Consider the following 15174-nt stretch of genomic DNA (forward strand, 5'->3'; position numbering starts at 1 on the left):
GCGGCCACGTTGCTTTCATTAGTTGTGGCCGTATTGATCCTCGTTTGGGTGTGTTATCTTTCTCATGACCAATCTTACAATCCATTTATTGATATTAGTCCATGACATGCCTTGCCATTATCCAAGTTATCCCTTTATCCAATCGTCTCTAGATTGATTCCTTGTTTGCAGTTTCACATTCAGATTGTGTTGCCATTGATTGAGCAATAGAATGAGCGCCAAGATTCGGAAATATCATTATTCCCTGTTTAAGGTACGTATCGTAGCTGCGGCTCTTTGTTTATAGTTTAATATCTCAACCCCTGGTCCTTGCTATTTTTTGTAAAGTTGTTCAACTTCACTCTGCCATCGGATGGCAAAGAACTCGCGATGTATCACATAAAAGAGTGAACGCAATGAATCGTATTCTACGTTCCTGACAGACGAATCAATTAAAATTGCAACTTTTGCACATGTCGTTTTTATTTTTGAGAACTTCTTCTCAACATTTAGCATAGAACATTCATTCATGATGCGTAACCAATCGTCACAAATCATACTTACCTGACGAAGCAGTCAACCGCGATCACGAAGGCGGTTCTGCCTAGGCGAGGTTTAGTTATTGCACCCAGACTAAATTGACCCTAGCGATTATCCCAAATGTGGATAACTCGGTCGTGTAATTTCTGCTAGTGGGGACTGCGTTCGCGCTATCCCTTTTATATATTTGCTCACTACCAATATCCTGTTGGCTTACGAGTTAAGTCAATGAGCGGCCACGTTGCTTTCATTAGTTGTGGCCGTATTGATCCTCGTTTGGGTGTGTTATATTTCTCATGACCAATCTTACAATCCATTTATTGATATTAGTCCATGACATGCCTTGCCATTATCCAAGTTATCCCTTTATCCAACCGTCTCTAGATTGATTCCTTGTTTGCAGTTTCACATTCAGATTGTGTTGCCATTGATTGAGCAATAGAATGAGCGCCAAGATTTGGAAGTATCATTGTTTGCTGTCCAAGGTACGTATCGTGGCTGCGGCTCTTTGTTTATAGTTTAATATTTCAACCCCTGGTCCTTGCTATTTCTTGTAAAATTGTTCAGCTTCATTCTGCATCGGATGGCAAAAAACTCGCGATGTATCACGTAAAAGATTTGAACACAAGGAATCGTATTCTATGTTACTGACAGACGAATCAATTAAAATTGCAACTTTTGCACATATCGTTTTTATTGTTGAGAACTTCTTCTCAACGTTTAGCATAGAACATTCAATCATGATGCGCAACCAATCGTCACAAACCGTACTTACCTGACGAGGCAGTCAACCGCGATCACGAAGGCGGTTCTGCCTAGGCGAGGTTTAGTTATTGCACCCAGACTAAATTGACCCTAGCGATTATCCCAAATGTGGATCACTCGGTCGTGTAATTTCTGCTTGTGGGGACTGCCTTCGCGCTATCCCTTTTATATATTTGCTCACGACCAATATCCTGTTGGCTTACGAGTTAGGTCAATGAGCGGCCACGTTGCTTTCATCAGTTGTGGCCGTATTGATCCTCGTTTGGGTGTGGTATATTTCTCATGAACAATCTTACAATTCATTCATTGATAATATTCCATGACATGCCCTGCCATTATCCAAGTTATTTCTTTTATCCAACCGTCTCTAGATTCATTCCTTATTTGCAGTTCCACATTCAGATTGGGTTGCCATCGTATTCTACGTTACTGACAGACGAATCAATTAAAATAGCAACTTTTGCACATATCGTTCTTATTGTTGAGAACTTCTTCTCAACATTTAGCATAGAACATTCATTCATGATGCGCAACCAATCGTCACAAATCATACTTACCTGACGAGGCAGTCAACCGTGATCACGTAAGCGGTTCTGCCTAGGCGAGGTTTAGTCATTGCACCCAGACTAAATTGACACTAGCGAGTATCCCAAATGTGGATAACTCGGTCGTGTAATTTCTGCTAGTGGGGACTGCGTTCGCGCTATCCCTTTTATATATTTGCTCACTACCAATAATCTTGTTGGCTTTTGAGTTAGGTCAATGAGCGGCCACGTTGCTTTCATTAGTTGTGGCCGTATTGATCCTTGTTTGGGTGTGTTATATTTCTCATGACCAATCTTACAATCCATTTATTGATATTATTCCATGACATGCTTTGCCATTATCCAAGTTATCCCTTTATCCCACCGTCCTTGCTTGCAGTTCCACATTCAGATTGTGTTGCCATTGATTGAGCAATAGAATGAGCGCCAAGATTCGGAAATATCGTTATTCTCTGTTTAAGGTACGTATCGGAGCTGCGGCTCTTTGTTTATAGTTTAATATTTCAACCCCTGGTCCTTGCTATTTCTTGTCAAGTTGTTCAGCTTCATTCTGCATCGGATGGCAAAAAACTCACGATGTATCACATAAAAGATTTGAACGCAATGAATCGTATTCTATGTTACTGACAGACGAATCAATTAAAATTGCAACTTTTGCACATATCGTTTTTATTGTTGAGAACTTCTTCTCAACATTTAGCATAGAACATTCATTCATGATGCGCAACCAATCGTCACAAATCATACTTACCTGACGAGGCAGTCAACCGCGACCACGGTCCTGCTTAGCTAGGTTTAGTTGGTTGTACTGAGGGTTTGTTCTGGCGCCCCTTGGTATCCCCAAAACAGAGGTGTATCGGGTTCGAAGCCCCGCTCTGTCCGCTATCCGTGAGAGGCCCCTCTCTGCGCTTATTTTAAGGGGCCTCTCGGAAGGGAGTGTGCAACGGTTCTAGGACCCGAGCACCAGGCCCTCGGCCGTCAACCTTTAACTGTGTTAGGAAAAAGTACTTGCCTTTATCTGTGAAAAAAACGAAGGATTACTGGATTATCTGTGGAACTACGTAGACTTGGACTATTAAGAGGATTTACTACATTGCGAATTAAAAGGAAGGAGGATGTCTTACGCTGCTGCACTTTCCAAGGAACCACAGGAATCAACAACACAGCGGGAAAGGACGCTCTTATTACAGGGGTCTAAAGATCTGTCGTTTGCTGAGCTATACGAGCTGCTTTCAATAACACCACAAACGGCAGACTTCATCAATGACATAGGTTGCTTATGGGAGTCCTCGAAGAATCAATGGATTATGTCTTTCAAACCACTGGTGGAAGGAGTAGATCTTCGCAGAGAGTCTCTACTAGAAAAAACTAACGGCGAGCTGCTGTTGGAAGACTTGACCATCACCTTTTCCTTACCGTTTCAACCACCTGTCAAGATCACTGTCCGCGGAATCGCATATGAGACCTCTCCGAATAAGGCGATTGAGGCTATGAAGCGCACAGGATGTGGCGAAATAGTCAAAGCAACTAGACTTTGGCACAGGGGGACCAACGTCCACAATGGTCATACGTCTTTCACCATCAGGAAGTTCAAAATCGACAAACTACCCGCCTTCGTTTTTATTGACGGAATGAAATGCAAAACCTTTTTGCCAAAAGAATTGTACGTTCCTAGATGTAATAACTGTTTTGAGAATGGTCACAAAACAGCATCTTGTGTTAATGAAGTACGTTGTCGTGTGTGCAAAGAACCAGGTCACTTGCAAAAGCATTGTCTCGCTGAAAAATCAAAGGAACAAACTGAAAGTGGTAACAAAATTAATGCAAAGTCAAAATCACAGGAGAAAGAAAATTCACCACTTACACCAGAGCGCCGAAGCATTATCAATGTACCTTCTAATAACGTTGCGAAAGAACTAAATGCAGTCGCATTCTTCAAACCGCGAGGTTTTAGCTCCGTGAAAGCTCCAAAACAACCCAAAAATATCACCACAGAAGCACAAATACATCGCGAAAAAATAGCAGAGAAAGACGAAAAATGTAAAACAAGAAAACCTGTTCCATTTGAAATCACAGAGATTATTTCCCCCATTATAGAAGTCATACCTGATAATAATAGCCAAACAAGTACATTGGACACCGAACAGCCAGAAGTTCAATTTGATCAAAACTTGCAAACAAAAAATTGGGCTGAAAATATGACTTTTCTAGCCACACCACCCTCTCAGATGAGTGCGGATAACGTATTCAAAGCCAATGTGAATGACGTTGGATCTCCATTGGCAGACTTATTTGTTCCAAGACCACAAAGAAATACCCGTAAAACAGGAACAACCAGAAGTCATAATGTTCAAAGAATGCGACCAGATTCACCCTCGGCACAAAAAAGAGGAAATCCTAGTCCTGAAAACTCAGAACTCAAAGGGAATAAACAGTCGATTCGGCAAAAAAAATCAAGGCAAGATAATACGGAGAAGAATGAAACACAGAACGAAACAAAAGCACGGAACTAAACTCAAACTTAAAAATCTCTTCTATTAACGTCGATGGCCTGACAAAACACATGTCAAGAATAGTAAACTTTATAAAAGATGAAAAGGTGCAGATCATATGCATGCAAGAAATACATAAAATAAATAAACGACAATTAAAAGATTGGGCCAAAAATTTAGAATTTGAGATTTACATCAATTCTATAGATGTCTCGAACAATTCACATAAGTATTTCAAACGCGGTACAGCCATTATGGTTAGTAATTCATTAAAAAATATCATAATGAGGTATGACATATTACAAGAATGGAGGACCGACTATATTACTTTAAATTACGCGGGATCAAAGCTATTCGTTTTCAATATATATGGTCCATCAGTAAGAGGGAAGGAACAGACGGACTATTATAAGGAACTTACGCACAAAATGGAAAGGTTCACATCATTAAACCAACATGTTATAATGGTTGGTGATTTCAATTGTGTACTTGATAGAAAAGATATTCTTCATGGGGGAGCATATAAATTAAACAAGGCGGAGAAAATCCTGAAAAGTTTTGTGTACCAAAATAGCTTTAGTGATACCTTTCGAAGGAGACATCCCGATAAAAATATCTACACTTTCTCAAGTGCCAAACAGAGTAGACGTATAGATAAAATCTACAACACAAACAATTTATACCCACATATAAAATCTACAGGCCACACAGTCAACCTTATCTCTGATCACATTTTGATTCCATCAATAATTTTATCGAACAAAACTAAAATCAGATGGGGACGGGGAACATGGCGAAACAACACTACACACTTCAATAATTTGGACTTTCAAGATATCATTAAAAACTTACTACAAGAATCTCAACTAGAAAAACAACGGTTTGAAAGTATTCAACTATGGTGGGATTGGGTCAAAACCAAAATAAGAAAAGAGGCAATATCATACTCAATTATAAAAAGTCGGATTCAGAAAAGTGAAAAGCAAAGGATAACGGAAGAAATTAGCAAATTAATAAACAATGTCGATCATAACCCAGAAACTCTGAATATTTTGAAAGTGATGCGGAAACAATTACAACAGTTAAGCCAACCCAATCAGAATTCGCTGAAATTGAGAGCCAAAATGCCAGATTTAGAACTAGGTGAGACCGTAACCAAAACGTTTTATCAAAGAATTAAAAGAAGGGCAAAACAGACCTCGATATCTAAAATTATTAATGAACAAGGAATATGTGTCGAGGATGAAGATAATATCATGCAAGGTGTTGAATCTTTTTATCACAACCTCTGGGGGAAAACCCCCGAAGTAAGAAAAAGCGAACAAAATAGACTTATTAATCTAATGAAACCGACAATACTTTCAGACGCTGATGTGGAATGTATAGAGCAGCCGACAACAGAAGAAGAGCTCCTTAAAATAATCAAAGAAATGGAAAACGGAAAATCACCTGGTTTTGACGGCATATCAAAAGAATTTTACCTGAAATTTTGGAAACAATTAAAAACAGATATCACCCAATTAATCAACAATATTATCATGTCTGGTTCACTTCCCCCTAGCTTTAAACTGGCGAAAGTAATTCTCATACACAAAAAAGGAGAAGAAGAATTGCTAAAAAACTGGCGGCCAATATCCAACTTAAACACCGATTATAAAATTTTAAGTAAATTAATAGCAAACAGACTTAAATCAAAATTAGGAAATATAATTAGTGAAACCCAAAAATGTACGATTCCTTCTCGTAGCATATTCGATGTGCATTATAATGTTGATGCGGTGGACCGACATTGTAAAGAAAAAGATTTCCCGGGTGTAATTATATCAATAGACAGTTTGAAGGCGTTCGACATGGTCTGCCACAATTACCTCATGAAAATATTAGAGAAAATTAATATTGGAACAAAGTTGATCCGGCTTATTAAGGAACTATACATTGGGATAACAAGCAATATTGAAATAAATGGAAGATTTTCGAGGCCAATTATGATTAAGAGGGGACTGCGACAGGGATGCCCTTTGAGCATGCTTTTATATACGATTAACACGGAACCACTAGCAAGGTCAATAGAAGGAAATAAATTAATAAAGGGTATCAAGCTGGGGAGAAAGCAACATAAGATGGATCAGTACGCTGATGATTTGGGTTTTACGATAATGGACATTCACTCAATTGACAATATCTTTGCTGAATTAGAAAAGTTTAGATTAGCCACTGGTCAAAGAATAAACCAAGATAAAACGGAAATATTATGCATAAACAAAAGAGCAATGGATATGGTGAATAATACAAAATATAAAGGATATATCAAGGATCATATAAAAATATTAGGAGTGTATTTTGGTAAAAACAAAGAAACTTTAACATGGAACGAGAAGATCTCAAAAATCACAAAAGTATTGAATATGAGCAAAACAAGAAATTTAACATGGTATGGTAAAAACACTATAATAAATTCTTTGGCTATATCCCAAATTCTCCACAGCGCAAGAACAATAGCAGTATCCAAGGAGCAGATAATGAAAATTAATGCCATCATCTATAAATTCTTATGGTACCCCGAAACATTTGAAGCAATAAAGAGAACTGAACTTCAAAAAAACAAACTTCATGGTGGATTTGGAACAATTGATCTGGAAGCAAAAATAAACTCATGTAAAACTGAAAAAGTTGCAAAACTGGCCATCATTGAAAAACCGTCTCAATTCTGGCATTTTGAGGCATTGTATAGTTTGGGAACAAGAATTCGGACACTGAACAATCATCTCTATACCAATTCAATGCCACATACTATGAAAGCACCTAACAAATGGACTAACTTATTAGAATTAGTAAAGACAATCAAGTTGAACAAAGAGGAATGGGGAGACATGAATTTGAAAAAGTTATATACCTTGTTTAGAAATAACAAAACAGTTGAAACTGCGAAAGCACAAGAAACGGAATGGGCGGACGTTCACTTAACACACAAAGATTTTAAACAATATTTTACAAACTATGAAAAAGTCATTTCCTATCGAATCAGAAAAGAAGGATTTCTTTATGGAGAAAAGAAAAAAAACACCGGATATAGAGCATACATAGCAACTAAAGGCATTAAAGTTAAATGTAAGTTTTGTGGGGTTGGAAACGATGACACAAAACACATATTTCAAAACTGTACTGTCATAAATTCTATTATAAGGGATATGGAGGCCAAATTGCGAAATATAACGGGACAAAACATCATTTTATCCAAAGAAACCGTTTTTACAAATCAATACGATGGTACAAATAAGCTGTTGATTTGGAAAGGTCTTCAGATATTGAAAGTTAGAATAATAAAAATGAAACGAAAATTAGATAAACTGAACAGAAATTTAAATAAAAGAGAATATGAAGAAATCAGTGCAGACGTCATAAGGAACTTGGCAGAATTTGCTGATCTTCAATTAGAAACATATGATGGAACAAGGAACATAACGCTTAAAACGAATTGGAAAGAAATATTGGGTTACGAAGCACGAACTTAAGATGGATATAACAAAAAGTAATGAGGCACAACAAAAAAAAAAAGAAATTTGATTGATTTTAAAGAAAATGTTTTTACCAAGACCATGCAACTTTAAAATACCATTACGGTATGTGCTTAAAGTATATAAGAAGCCTCATGTTACGGGATTTCTCCCCAAAATAAAGAGCACAATGCCATATTTACAAACCATTTTATTGATAAAAAACATGAAATACCATCTAAAAATAACGGATATGATGATTGGAGGTCTACCACATCACGTGGTATGGATCAAACCTTTTAAATAAAGGTAAATGAATGATTAGCTTCCATTGGCATTACCAGGAAATGAAGGCGTTGGGCTGGATCCAGTAGTGCTGTTCTGATCCTTTTTAAAATTAAAAAAAAATAAAAAATAAAATTTAGTCATTGCACCCAGACTAAATTGACCCTAGCGATTATCCCAAATGTGGATAACTCGGTCGTGTAATTTCTGCTTGTGGGGACTGCGTTCGCGCTATCCCTTTTATATATTTGCTCACTACCAATATCCTGTTGGCTTACGAGTTAAGTCAATGAGCGGCCACGATGCTTTCATTAGTTGTGGCCGTATTGATCCTCGTTTGGGTGTGTTAAATTTCTCATGACCAATCTTACAATCCATTTATTAATTTATTTATTGATATTAGTCCATGACATGCCTTGCCATTATCCAAGTTAGCCCTTAATCCAACCTTCTCTAGATTGATTCCTTGTTTGCAGTTTCACATTCAGATTGTGTTGCCATTGATTGAGCAATAGAATGAGCGCCAAGATTCGGAAATATCATTATTCCCTGTTTAAGGTACGTATCGTAGCTGCGGCTCTTTGTTTATAGTTTAATATTCCACCCCCTGGTCCTTGCTATTTTTTGTAAAGTTGTTCAACTTCACTCTGTCATCGGATGGCAAAGAACTCGCGATGTACCACATAAAAGAGTGAACGCAATGAATCGTATTCCACGTTACCCACAGACGAATCAATTAAAATTGCAACTTTTGCACATATCGTTTTTAATGTTGAGAAGTTCTTCTCAACACTTAGCATAGAACATTCATTCATGATGCGTAACCAATCGTCACAAATCATACTTACCTGACGAGGCCGTCAACCGCGATCATGAAGGCGGTTCTGCCTAGGCGAGGTTTAGTCATCGCACTCAGACTAAATTGACCCTAGCGATTATCCCAAATGTGGATAACTCGGTCGTGTAATTTCTGCTAGTGGGGACTGCGTTCGCGCTATCCCTTTTATATATTTGCTCACTACCAATATGCTGTTGGCTTACGAGTTAAGTCAATGAGCGGCCACGTTGCTTTCATTAGTTGTGGCCGTATTGATCCTCGTTTGGGTGTGTTATCTTTCTCATGACCAATCTTACAATCCATTTATTGATATTAGTCCATGACATGCCTTGCCATTATCCAAGTTATCCCTTTATCCAACCGTCTCTAGATTGATTCCTTGTTTGCAGTTTCACATTCAGATTGTGTTGCCATTGATTGAGCAATAGAATGAGCGCCAAGATTCGGAAATATCATTATTCCCTGTTTAAGGTACGTATCGTAGCTGCGGCTCTTTGTTTATAGTTTAATATCTCAACCCCTGGTCCTTGTTATTTTTTGTAAAGTTGTTCAACTTCACTCTGCCATCGGATGGCAAAGAACTCGCGATGTATCACATAAAAGAGTGAACGCAATGAATCGTATTCTACGTTCCTGACAGACGAATCACTTAAAATTGCAACTTTTGCACATGTCGTTTTTATTGTTGAGAACTTCTTCTCAACATTTAGCATAGAACATTCATTCATGATGCGTAACCAATCGTCACAAATCATACTTACCTGACGAGGCAGTCAACCGCGATCACGAAGGCGGTTCTGCCTAGGCGAGGTTTAGTCATTGCACCCAGACTAAATTGACCCTAGCGATTATCCCGAATGTGGATAACTCGGTCGTGTAATTTCTGCTAGTGGGGACTGCGTTCGCGCTATCCCTTTTATATATTTGCTCACTACCAATATCCTGTTGGCTTACGAGTTAAGTCAATGAGCGGCCACGTTGCTTTCATTAGTTGTGGCCGTATTGATCCTCGTTTGGGTGTGTTATATTTCTCATGACCAATCTTACAATCCATTTATTGATATTAGTCCATGACATGCCTTGCCATTATCCAAGTTATCCCTTTATCCAACCGTCTCTAGATTGATTCCTTGTTTGCAGTTTCACATTCAGATTGTGTTGCCATTGATTGAGCAATAGAATGAGCGCCAAGATTCGGAAATATCATTATTCCCTGTTTAAGCTACCTATCGTAGCTGCGGCTCATTGTTTATAGTTTAATATTCCACCCCCTGGTCTTTGCTATTTTTTGTAAAGTTGTTCAACTTCACTCTGCCATCGGATGGCAAAGAACTCGCGATGTATCACATAAAAGAGTGAACGCAATGAATCGTAATCCACGTTACCCACAGACGAATCAATTAAAATTGCAACTTTTGCACATATCGTTTTTAATGTTGAGAAGTTCTTCTCAACACTTAGCATAGAACATTCATTCATGATGCGTAACCAATCGTCACAAATCATACTTACCTGACGAGGCAGTCAACCGCGATCACAAAGGCGGTTCTGCCTAGGCGAGGTTTAGTCATTGCACCCAGACTAAATTGACCCTAGCGATTATCCCAAATGTGGATAACTCGGTCGTGTAATTTCTGCTTGTGGGGACTGCGTTCGCGCTATCCCTTTTATATATTTGCTCACTACCAATATCCTGTTGGCTTACGAGTTAAGTCAATGAGCGGCCACGATGCTTTCATTAGTTGTGGCCGTATTGATCCTCGTTTGGGTGTGTTAAATTTCTCATGACCAATCTTACAATCCATTTATTAATTTATTTATTGATATTAGTCCATGACATGCCTTGCCATTATCCAAGTTAGCCCTTAATCCAACCTTCTCTAGATTGATTCCTTGTTTGCAGTTTCACATTCAGATTGTGTTGCCATTGATTGAGCAATAGAATGAGCGCCAAGATTCGGAAATATCATTATTCCCTGTTTAAGGTACGTATCGTAGCTGCGGCTCTTTGTTTATAGTTTAATATTCCACCCCCTGGTCCTTGCTATTTTTTGTAAAGTTGTTCAACTTCACTCTGTCATCGGATGGCAAAGAACTCGCGATGTATCACATAGAAGAGTGAACGCAATGAATCGTATTCCACGTTACCCACAGACGAATCAATTAAAATTGCAACTTTTGCACATATCGTTTTTAATGTTGAGAAGTTCTTCTCAACACTTAGCATAGAACATTCATTCATGATGCGTAACCAATCGTCACAAATCATACTTACCTGACGAGGCAGTCAACCGCGATCACAAAGGCGGTTCTGCCTAGGCGAGGTTTAGTCATTGCACCCAGACTAAATTGACCCTAGCGATTATCCCAAATGTGGATAACTCGGTCGTGTAATTTCTGCTTGTGGGGACTGCGTTCGCGCTATCCCTTTTATATATTTGCTCACTACCAATATCCTGTTGGCTTACGAGTTAAGTCAATGAGCGGCCACGATGCTTTCATTAGTTGTGGCCGTATTGATCCTCGTTTGGGTGTGTTAAATTTCTCATGACCAATCTTACAATCCATTTATTAATTTATTTATTGATATTAGTCCATGACATGCCTTGCCATTATCCAAGTTAGCCCTTAATCCAACCTTCTCTAGATTGATTCCTTGTTTGCAGTTTCACATTCAGATTGTGTTGCCATTGATTGAGCAATAGAATGAGCGCCAAGATTCGGAAATATCATTATTCCCTGTTTAAGGTACGTATCGTAGCTGCGGCTCTTTGTTTATAGTTTAATATTCCACCCCCTGGTCCTTGCTATTTTTTGTAAAGTTGTTCAACTTCACTCTGTCATCGGATGGCAAAGAACTCGCGATGTATCACATAAAAGAGTGAACGCAATGAATCGTATTCCACGTTACCCACAGACGAATCAATTAAAATTGCAACTTTTGCACATATCGTTTTTAATGTTGAGAAGTTCTTCTCAACACTTAGCATAGAACATTCATTCATGATGCGTAACCAATCGTCACAAATCATACTTACCTGACGAGGCCGTCAACCGCGATCATGAAGGCGGTTCTGCCTAGGCGAGGTTTAGTCATTGCACCCAGACTAAATTGACCCTAGCGATTATCCCAAATGTGGATAACTCGGTTGTGTAATTTCTGCTAGTGGGGACTGCGTTCGCGCTATCCCTTTTATATATTTGCTCACTACCAATATCCTGTTGGCTTACGAGTTAAGTCAATGAGCGGCCACGTTGCTTTCATTAGTTGTGGCCGTATTGATCCTCGTTTGGGTGTGTTATATTTCTCATGACCAATCTTACAATCCATTTATTGATATTAGTCCATGACATGCCTTGCCATTATCCAAGTTATCCCTTTATCCAACCGTCTCTAGATTGATTCCTTGTTTGCAGTTTCACATTCAGATTGTGTTGCCATTGATTGAGCAATAGAATGAGCGCCAAGATTCGGAAATATCATTATTCCCTGTTTAAGCTACCTATCGTAGCTGCGGCTCATTGTTTATAGTTTAATATTCCACCCCCTGGTCCTTGCTATTTTTTGTAAAGTTGTTCAACTTCACTCTGCCATCGGATGGCAAAGAACTCGCGATGTATCACATAAAAGAGTGAACGCGATGAATCGTATTCCACGTTACCCACAGACGAATCAATTAAAATTGCAACTTTTGCACATATCGTTTTTAATGTTGAGAAGTTCTTCTCAACACTTAGCATAGAACATTCATTCATGATGCGTAACCAATCGTCACAAATCATACTTACCTGACGAGGCAGTCAACCGCGATCACAAGGGCGGTTCTGCCTAGGCGAGGTTTAGTCATTGCACCCAGACTAAATTGACCCTAGCGATTATCCCAAATGTGGATAACTCGGTCGTGTAATTTCTGCTTGTGGGGACTGCGTTCGCGCTATCCCTTTTATATATTTGCTCACTACCAATATCCTGTTGGCTTACGAGTTAAGTCAATGAGCGGCCACGATGCTTTCATTAGTTGTGGCCGTATTGATCCTTGTTTGGGTGTGTTAAATTTCTCATGACCAATCTTACAATCCATTTATTAATTTATTTGTTGATATTAGTCCATGACATGCCTTGCCATTATCCAAGTTAGCCCTTAATCCAACCTTCTCTAGATTGATTCCTTGTTTGCAGTTTCACATTCAGATTGTGTTGCCATTGATTGAGCAATAGAATGAGCGCCAAGATTCGGAAATATCATTATTCCCTGTTTAAGGTACGTATCGTAGCTGCGGCTCTTTGTTTATAGTTTAATATTCCACCCCCTGGTCCTTGCTATTTTTTGTAAAGTTGTTCAACTTCACTCTGTCATCGGATGGCAAAGAACTCGCGATGTATCACATAAAAGAGTGAACGCAATGAATCGTATTCCACGTTACCCACAGACGAATCAATTAAAATTGCAACTTTTGCACATATCGTTTTTAATGTTGAGAAGTTCTTCTCAACACTTAGCATAGAACATTCATTCATGATGCGTAACCAATCGTCACAAATCATACTTACCTGACGAGGCCGTCAACCGCGATCATGAAGGCGGTTCTGCCTAGGCGAGGTTTAGTCATTGCACTCAGACTAAATTGACCCTAGCGATTATCCCAAATGTGGATAACTCGGTCGTGTAATTTCTGCTAGTGGGGACTGCGTTCGCGCTATCCCTTTTATATATTTGCTCACTACCAATATCTTGTTGGCTTACGAGTTAAGTCAATGAGCGGCCACGTTGCTTTCATTAGTTGTGGCCGTATTGATCCTCGTTTGGGTGTGTTATCTTTCTCATGACCAATCTTACAATCCATTTATTGATATTAGTCCATGACATGCCTTGCCATTATCCAAGTTATCCCTTTATCCAATCGTCTCTAGATTGATTCCTTGTTTGCAGTTTCACATTCAGATTGTGTTGCCATTGATTGAGCAATAGAATGAGCGCCAAGATTCGGAAATATCATTATTCCCTGTTTAAGGTACGTATCGTAGCTGCGGCTCATTGTTTATAGTTTAATATTCCACCCACTGGTCCTTGCTATTTTTTGTAAAGTTGTTCAACTTCACTCTGCCATCGGATGGCAAACAACTCGCGATGTATCACATAAAAGAGTGAACGCAATGAATCGTATTCCACGTTACCCACAGACGAATCAATTAAAATTGCAACTTTTGCACATATCGTTTTTAATGTTGAGAAGTTCTTCTCAACATTTAGCATAGAACATTCATTCATGATGCGTAACCAATCGTCACAAATCATACTTACCTGACGAGGCAGTCAACCGCTATCACGAAGGCGGTTCTGCCTAGGCGAGGTTTAGTCATTGCACCCAGACTAAATTGACCCTAGCGATTATCCCAAATGTGGATAACTCGGTCGTGTAATTTCTGCTAGTGGGGACTGCGTTCGCGCTATCCCTTTTGTATATTTGCTCACTACCAATATCCTGTTGGCTTACGAGTTAAGTCAATGAGCGGCCACGTTGCTTTCATTAGTTGTGGCCGTATTGATCCTCGTTTGGGTGTGTTATCTTTCTCATGACCAATCTTACAATCCATTTATTGATATTAGTCCATGACATGCCTTGCCATTATCCAAGTTATCCCTTCATCCAACCGTCTCTAGATTGATTCCTTGTTTGCAGTTTCACATTCAGATTGTGTTGCCATTGATTGAGCAATAGAATGAGCGCCAAGATTCGGAAATATCATTATTCCCTGTTTAAGGTACGTATCGTAGCTGCGGCTCTTTGTTTATAGTTTAATATCTCAACCCCTGGTCCTTGCTATTTTTTGTAAAGTTGTTCAACTTCACTCTGCCATCGGATGGCAAAGAACTCGCGATGTATCACATAAAAGAGTGAACGCAATGAATCGTATTCTACGTTCCTGACAGACGAATCATTTAAAATTGCAACTTTTGCACATGTCGTTTTTATTGTTGAGAACTTCTTCTCAACATTTAGCATAGAACATTCATTCATGATGCGTAACCAATCGTCACAAATCATACTTACCTGACGAGGCAGTCAACCGCGATCACGAAGGCGGTTCTGCCTAGGCGAGGTTTAGTCATTGCACCCAGACTAAATTGACCCTAGCGATTATCTCAAATGTAGATAACTCGGTCGTGTAATTTCTGCTAGTGGGGACTGCGTTCGCGCTATCCCTTTTATATATTTGCTCACTACCAATATCC

At 39.0% G+C, this 15174-nt stretch overlaps 1 protein-coding gene, 12 non-coding genes and 1 pseudogene across 16 annotated transcripts in view; all 14 read left to right on the forward strand.

Annotated features, from left to right (window-relative positions):
• Positions 1-15174, forward strand: part of LOC120344644 (FGFR1 oncogene partner 2 homolog) — a 254399-nt gene that overhangs the window by 201732 nt on the left and 37493 nt on the right. The window lies entirely within an intron of this gene.
• LOC144423116 (U1 spliceosomal RNA) lies at positions 536-698 on the forward strand. The gene has a single exon (XR_013475610.1). It is a non-coding gene; the product is annotated as a U1 spliceosomal RNA (small nuclear RNA).
• LOC144423486 (U1 spliceosomal RNA) lies at positions 1287-1449 on the forward strand. The gene has a single exon (XR_013475980.1). It is a non-coding gene; the product is annotated as a U1 spliceosomal RNA (small nuclear RNA).
• LOC144423408 (U1 spliceosomal RNA) lies at positions 1834-1996 on the forward strand. The gene has a single exon (XR_013475902.1). It is a non-coding gene; the product is annotated as a U1 spliceosomal RNA (small nuclear RNA).
• LOC144423580 (U1 spliceosomal RNA) lies at positions 8189-8340 on the forward strand (annotated as a pseudogene).
• On the forward strand, positions 8941-9103 carry LOC144423104 (U1 spliceosomal RNA). Its single transcript, XR_013475599.1, has one exon. It is a non-coding gene; the product is annotated as a U1 spliceosomal RNA (small nuclear RNA).
• Positions 9692-9854, forward strand: LOC144423838 (U1 spliceosomal RNA). Its single transcript, XR_013476203.1, has one exon. It is a non-coding gene; the product is annotated as a U1 spliceosomal RNA (small nuclear RNA).
• On the forward strand, positions 10443-10605 carry LOC144424073 (U1 spliceosomal RNA). Its single transcript, XR_013476437.1, has one exon. It is a non-coding gene; the product is annotated as a U1 spliceosomal RNA (small nuclear RNA).
• On the forward strand, positions 11206-11368 carry LOC144424074 (U1 spliceosomal RNA). Its single transcript, XR_013476438.1, has one exon. It is a non-coding gene; the product is annotated as a U1 spliceosomal RNA (small nuclear RNA).
• Positions 11969-12131, forward strand: LOC144423114 (U1 spliceosomal RNA). Its single transcript, XR_013475608.1, has one exon. It is a non-coding gene; the product is annotated as a U1 spliceosomal RNA (small nuclear RNA).
• On the forward strand, positions 12720-12882 carry LOC144423118 (U1 spliceosomal RNA). Its single transcript, XR_013475612.1, has one exon. It is a non-coding gene; the product is annotated as a U1 spliceosomal RNA (small nuclear RNA).
• On the forward strand, positions 13483-13645 carry LOC144424012 (U1 spliceosomal RNA). Its single transcript, XR_013476376.1, has one exon. It is a non-coding gene; the product is annotated as a U1 spliceosomal RNA (small nuclear RNA).
• Positions 14234-14396, forward strand: LOC144424094 (U1 spliceosomal RNA). Its single transcript, XR_013476458.1, has one exon. It is a non-coding gene; the product is annotated as a U1 spliceosomal RNA (small nuclear RNA).
• LOC144424028 (U1 spliceosomal RNA) lies at positions 14985-15147 on the forward strand. The gene has a single exon (XR_013476393.1). It is a non-coding gene; the product is annotated as a U1 spliceosomal RNA (small nuclear RNA).

Source organism: Styela clava, chromosome 5 (assembly GCF_964204865.1).
Source record: "Styela clava chromosome 5, kaStyClav1.hap1.2, whole genome shotgun sequence".
NCBI lineage: Eukaryota > Metazoa > Chordata > Ascidiacea > Stolidobranchia > Styelidae > Styela > Styela clava.